The 6305-nt window shown below is 48.0% G+C and overlaps 1 protein-coding gene across 5 annotated transcripts in view; it reads left to right on the top strand.

The window, feature by feature from the left end:
* The first annotated feature begins 609 nt into the window (after positions 1 to 609).
* The window catches only part of SYNE2 (spectrin repeat containing nuclear envelope protein 2), a 379604-nt gene continuing 373908 nt past the window's right edge, over positions 610 to 6305 (top strand). For all 5 annotated transcript variants that reach the window (XM_032134991.2, XM_032134990.2, XM_032134988.2 and 2 more), the window contains exon 1: positions 610 to 758. The gene's annotated coding sequence lies outside the window, so the exon portion shown is untranslated. The remainder of the gene's footprint in view (positions 759 to 6305) is intronic.

Below are 6305 nucleotides of genomic sequence, written 5' to 3'. Positions count from 1 at the left end.
AGACCTGGATGATGTATGTCGCGTCGGACGACTGAGACAGCTCTCCACTTCTCCTCATCCAAGGGGAAGGAGGAACCCAGTTATCTGCATTAACAAACGCCTCCCCTTCTCTCCAGTTACCCCAAGATCCGGACCACACTACGAAATACGGATCCAGATTTTAAAGGCCTTCGAATCCAAAGTCCTCGTTTTACAAAGAGCCCACGGGGTGAAATGACTTGCTCATGGTCTGGTAGCTAATCGCAGATCTGCTCTCCAACTCCTACTTCCAAGATCCAGGAATCTACGGGTGTTGGAGAAGACCCCTGTTGAAATCGTCCAGAAGAGCTTTGTGAGGGAGCTTGTGACTCCTGTTCACCCAGCCCCGGGTAAGAAAAGGGTCGTGAACCTGCACTGCGAGGCGGTCTCTCCCTCACACCACCTCTGATGTCCCAAAACACGGGGAGAAAGTTGCCCACCCCGGGCTGCGGCGGGGCCTGCTGCTCCGCCCCGGCGCTGGCGGGCGCGCCCCACACTGGCCGCCGAGGGGCGAGCGCGGGACCCGGAGGCGGGCGGCGGGCGGGGAAGGCGCGGGGCGTGGTTTGCCGCGTTCCGAGCGCCAAGGAGCGGAGCGCGCTCAGCTGCGCCCGGAGCGTTCGGCCGGACCTGAAAAAGCGAGAGTGAGAGCGAGCAAAAGGCGCGATCCAGAGAGCCAGGCAAGCGGGGCGCCGACCTCGGGCGGCCCTGGCCCGCGCCCTTGCCCCTCGGCCGGGCGGACGGTGGGTGAGCGCGGCCGCGGGGCCCCAGCACCCCGGTGCGCCCCGGAGAGAGTGGGAGGGAGGGGAAGGGGCGGGGGCGAGAGAGGGAAAGGTCTCTGAGCCGGGGGCGGGGGCGGCGGGAGACGGGAAGCGACCCGATGCCGGGGTCCGAGCCGGGCCACGGGAAACTTTGCTCGGGTGGGGAGAGCGGGGTGCGCGGAGGGCGCCGCAAACTTGTCAGCGGGCGGGGCGCTTCGGGTATTGGAGCGAGCGCCAGCGGGTGGCGTTTGTCTCTCCGGGTTCTTTGTGTCACCTCCGGGCCCCAGCCCGCCGGTCCGCCCGGCTCGGGCAGGCGCTGCGCGGGAGGCTGTGCCCGGGTGCCCCGGCCGCCCCTCCCGGGCCCAGGCCCCGGCGCTCGAGGGCCGCTGATTGTTTTCATTCCTCGCGTCACGCCTGGGCGGGAAAGATTTTGAACGCCGCGTGAGCTGGAAGGCGGACAGCCGCGGCGCAGAGATTGCAGGATCGTGGGCGGTGCGGTGCTCGCCCCGGGGACCCGGGAACCCGCGGGTCGGGGCGCACCGGGGCTGGAGAGGGCGCGGGGAGGCGGCCAGGGCACTGGAGGGGCGGCGGCGGGTGCGGCAGCCTAGCGCCTCCGCGGGGGCGGGGGCGCTCGGACGGCCGGGATTATAATTCCATTTTGATTGCTTGGGGTCTTTGTTGTCTGAAATTGCCTTTAGGGTCTGACGGTGGCACCTTCTCCTCCTTAGGTTATTTTTCTTCTGTTGAAAAGGGCGGGGCGGGGGCTGTGTATGGAATTAGTGCTGCTGGGAACATTAGCGCCTTATTTGATGGAGGCTGAGAAGTCCTGTGTTGCATTCGTGTTTGTGGAAGCCCGCTGTTTCGGAAAGTTATTTCCCCCTCCCTCCGTGAAAGGGAGCGTCTGAGCTGGACGCCGCAGGCACGATTGTGTACAAGCACCGGCATGTCGGAGCCAACCCATGAGGGTTCTTTCGAGCCGCTCCACACTTGGCATCGCTTTTTTTTTTTTTTTTTTTGAGTTTGTTTTATTTGAAGCAACTTTTGTCTGCTTTTCTAGAAGTTCCGAAGGCTTCGTTGCAGATACTATGTGGCTATGCTAGCATGGGTTCGATCAGTTTTAGAGGTGGGGAATACAATTAAACCGTGCCGGGCTACACCTGGCCTTCTCACCACTCCAGTACCTGCCGCTGAGACATCGTAAACATGTTCAGAGGAGAGTGTTCAGCTTTTATGGGATGAATATTTGGTGTGTTTTCATGCTTTAATGCTTGGCTCCTTCTCCAAGTTGTCTTTCTGGAAAGCTATGGAGACTCTCAAGGGCTTTTCTTGAGACAATTACTGAACGGCTTTAGCCGGGCCAGCCCCCTGGGGCGGTGGGAACAGGTGTAATCCTCATTAAGTTTTTTCGTGGTGAAGAATGGAGATGTCAAAATAAGTAAAAAGTGGAAATGTTCAGGTCTTTGTCCACATGTTTGAATTAACAAAGCTTATCTGAATAAAAAAAAAATCAAACTCAAACCACTTTTGGTCAGCTAGCCTTAAAATTGTTTGAAAAATCATGTGAGTAAATTTACCAAATTATAAATTTTTTAGCATTTCAGTGGGTTCCTGTTAATTATGTTGTAGGATATTGCAGACTGTTTAGAGAACTGAGTCACGATGAGGTTATTCTGAGTAGTGCTCTCACTAGCATAAGGTGAGAGTTAATGTAAAATTTAAAAACTGAATGAATCACATTTTAATAAGGGAACGAGTGAAAAGCAATTGGTTCATTTTTCATTATCATATTTTTCATTACTTATATGTTTTAAATATATATTTTCAATAATTTCACAAAGTTATTTATTCATTTACTCAAACTCCTGCATATACCAGCCACTGTGCTGGCTTCTGGGGATCTGAATAATAATAGTTACTCCTTATAGAATGCTTATTTTGTACCAGTAGATACTTTACATAGATTACCTTTTTACCTTTTTCATCTATAAGTATTTATTGAGTACCTACAATGTATTGTGCTGGGTGTTGGGGTGATAGTGATGCACAAGACAGTCGTGATTCCTGCCCTTATCTAGGTGGGGAATCTAGGCAGGAAATAAAATATATTGCTGAACTAATAGCAGGTTTTGAAAGGTAAATCAGATCGCATCATTCTTCTGTTCAAAACCCTCCATTGGCTTCCTGTCTCTCTCTGAGTGAATGGCAAAGACCTGACAGTGGCTCCCAGAACAACCTCTTCTGGCTTCTCTGCCTCTCCATGCTGTTACTTTCCTATCTTATCTGTTGCTCTCCTCCCTACTCGAGTGTCTACAGCCAAACCAGCTTTCTTGCTGCATGAGGGCCTTTGGACTTGCTGTGGGCTGCCTGGAATGACCCCCTGTCCCTGGCTCCCATATCTCTAATGGCTCTTGTTGATCTGACCCCCTTCACTTCTTTACTTGATGTTATTTTGTCAGTGAGCCTTCACTAACCTCCAAATTTAAAATCACAACCACCCTCGCGACTCCCATTCCTCCTTTCATAAGTTATTATTTTTCCTCCATAGCACTTATGGCTGCCTACCATATCATATGTTGCTAGTTTATTGTCTTTTTCAGGAGATTTTATATCCTTCAGAACTGTATCAGAGCTGTTTTATTCACTGTTACATCTTCAGAATCTGGAACAGTAACTGGCATATAGTAGGTCTTCAATAACTTGAATGAGTGTTGAGTGGAAAGAAGGGTACAACAGAGTGCTGGGACATAGACTAACCAAGGCCTCCTAGAATATTGGTGAGAAGGCCTCTAGGTGGAAGTGACATTTAACTGAGACTTGAAGATGAGAAGGAGCTAGCCATGTTGTTGTGGCATAAGAGGTTGTAGAGAGGAGACAGGCATGGAAGAAGATCCAGCAGAGAGATAGGATGCTCAAAGGCCTCCAGACAGGAAAGAGTTAGGTGGTGTGTGGATTTATTGGAACTAAGAGGTCATTGTGGCTGAGCAGTGTCAAGTCAAGGGAGGGTGGGACTAAATGACAGAGTGGAAATCAGGTGTCAGATCATGCAGGGTCTTTCTGGAGAAATTAACATGGAATCCTCATACGTAGCCTATTAGCCCTTTTTATGGTTTAAAAAACTGGGCATCAGGGAGATTGAATAACTTTCTGAGATTATGCAGTAGGTGAGTGGCAGTGCCTAGAATACAAAGCCAGGCTCTCAGACTCTAACAAACCTGTATTTGACCACTGTGTCAAGATCAAAACACATAGTCCCTATCCTGATGAAGCTGTTAGTCTAGTGGGAAGACAGGCTATTGCAGTATACACATGTACTCCTGGGGGCTGTGGGAGGAGGGAAGCCTCTAGTTCTGCCTGGGAGTGGGACAGGCCAAATTGGAAACAATACAATCATTTTTCCTTTTTTATTATTATGAGATCTTTCAGATTGGCAACATCTTAATTAATAATATTAAATACAATAGCCTATTCTCTGAGTCTTCACTGTATGTTCCCCTCCTTTTTTTCTTTTTAAAGACAAAATACTTGCTTTCACATGTACTAAGGATCTGTGTCATATGCCCCCTTTCCTACTTTCATCAAATAAAAGATTATGTCTGGAGTAGTGTAGATTCACTTATTTTATTTTTTTGAGACAAGGTCTCGTTCTGTCACCCAGGCTGGAGTGCAGTGGTGCGACCATAGCTCACTGTAGTCTCTACCTCCTGGGCCCAAGCGATTCTCCCACCCCAGCCTCCCAAGTAACTGACTACAGGTGTGCACTACCATGCCTGGCTAATTGTAAAATTTTTTGTAGAGAAGAGGTCTCACCATGTTGCCTAGGCTGGTCTCCAACTCCTGGCCTCAAGTGATCCTTCTACCTCAGCCTCCCAAAGTGCTGGATTACAGGCATGAGTCTGCCCTTGGCCTCGTGTTTACATTTGAGAAGTTTTTGACTTATGTATAGACCTGTGAAACTGTCTCCCTGTAGCTCCTTGCTATACCCTGAATCCCTCTTCCTCATACAACCAATGATAGCTTTCTGTCTCTGTGGATTAGTTTGTGTTTTTAGAATTTTATGTAAATAGAATCATGTAGTAAGTTCTCTTCTTTGCCTGACTTTTGCCTAGCATAATTATTTCGAGACGCATCCACATGGTATCAATAGTTGATTCGTTTTTATTGTTAAGTACTACTCCTTTGTACTGATAGACCCCAGTTCATTTATCTTTTCACCCATTGATAGACATTTAGGTTGTTTCTGGTTTTGGGCTATTAAAAATAAAGCTGCCATGAACATTATACACAGTCTTTGCATGCATATCTTTCATTTCCCCTGGGTAGATGTCTAGGAGTAGAACGACTAGATCCTATGGTAGGCATATGTTTAACTTTTCAAAGAACTACTATACTTTTCCAAAGTGGTTATATAATATAACCAAAATAGTCTATGAGGGTTCCAGTTGCTCCAAATCCTTGCCAACAGTTGGGGTGGTCAGGCTTTTATAGCCATTCTGTTGGGTGTGTAGTGACACCTCATTGTGGTTTTAATTTCCATTTCCCTGATGACTAATGACGTTGAGCATCATTTCATGTGCTTATTTACCATCCACATATCTTCTTTGTTGAAGTGTCTGCTCAAATTTTTGGCCCGTTTTCTTGCATTGTTTTCCTTCTTATTGAGTTTTGAGAGTTCTTTGTGTATTCTGGATGCAAGTCATTTGTCACGTATAAGATTTGCAAATATTTCCATTCAGTCTTATCTTAGTCCATTTTGTGCTGCCATTACAGAATACCACAGATTGGGTAATTTATAATGAGCAGAAATTTATTGGCTCATGGTTCTAGAATCTGGGAAGTCTAAGATTGATGGGGCAACATCTGGTGAGAGCATTTTTGCTGTATCATTACATGACAGAAGGGCAAAGAGAGGGTGCGAAAGAAGCAAACTGGAGCTGTTTTATTATTTTTTTAATTTTATTATTTATTTATTTATTTAAGACACAGTCTCACTCTGTCACCCAGGCTGGAGTGCAGTGACACAGTCTCAGCTCACTGCAACCTCTGCCTCCTGGGCCCTAGTGATTCTTGTACCTTAGCGTCCCGAGTAGCTGGGATTACAGGTGTGCGTCTCCACACCGGCCTTTTTTTTTTTGTATTTTTAGTAGAGACAGGGTTTCACTGTGTTGGCCAGGCTGGTCTTGAACTCCTGGCCTCAAGTGATCTGCCCGCCTTGGCCTCCCAAAGTGCTGGGATTATAGGCATGAGCCACTGCACCCAGCCTTTTTTTTTTTTTTTTTTTTTTTTTTTTTTTTTTTTTGAGACAGTGTCTCGCTGCGTTGCCCAGGCTGGAGTGCAGTGGCTTGATCTCAGCTCACTGCAACCTCTGCCTCCCAGGTTCAAGCGATTCTCCTGCCTTAGCCTCCTGAGTAGCTGGGACTCCAGGTGCGTGCCACCACTCTCAGCCTGATTTATTCCTTTACAAGGAACCCACTCCTGCGGTGATGGCATTAATCCATTAATGACAGCAGAGCCCTCGTAACCTATCACCTG

The sequence above is a fragment of the Hylobates moloch genome, unplaced genomic scaffold (genome assembly GCF_009828535.3).
Source record: "Hylobates moloch isolate HMO894 unplaced genomic scaffold, HMol_V3 SCAFFOLD_16, whole genome shotgun sequence".
In the NCBI taxonomy this organism is placed as follows: Eukaryota; Metazoa; Chordata; class Mammalia; order Primates; family Hylobatidae; genus Hylobates; species Hylobates moloch.
The sequence above is the reverse complement of the archived record's forward strand: the minus strand, read 5'-3'. Positions and strand labels throughout refer to the sequence as shown.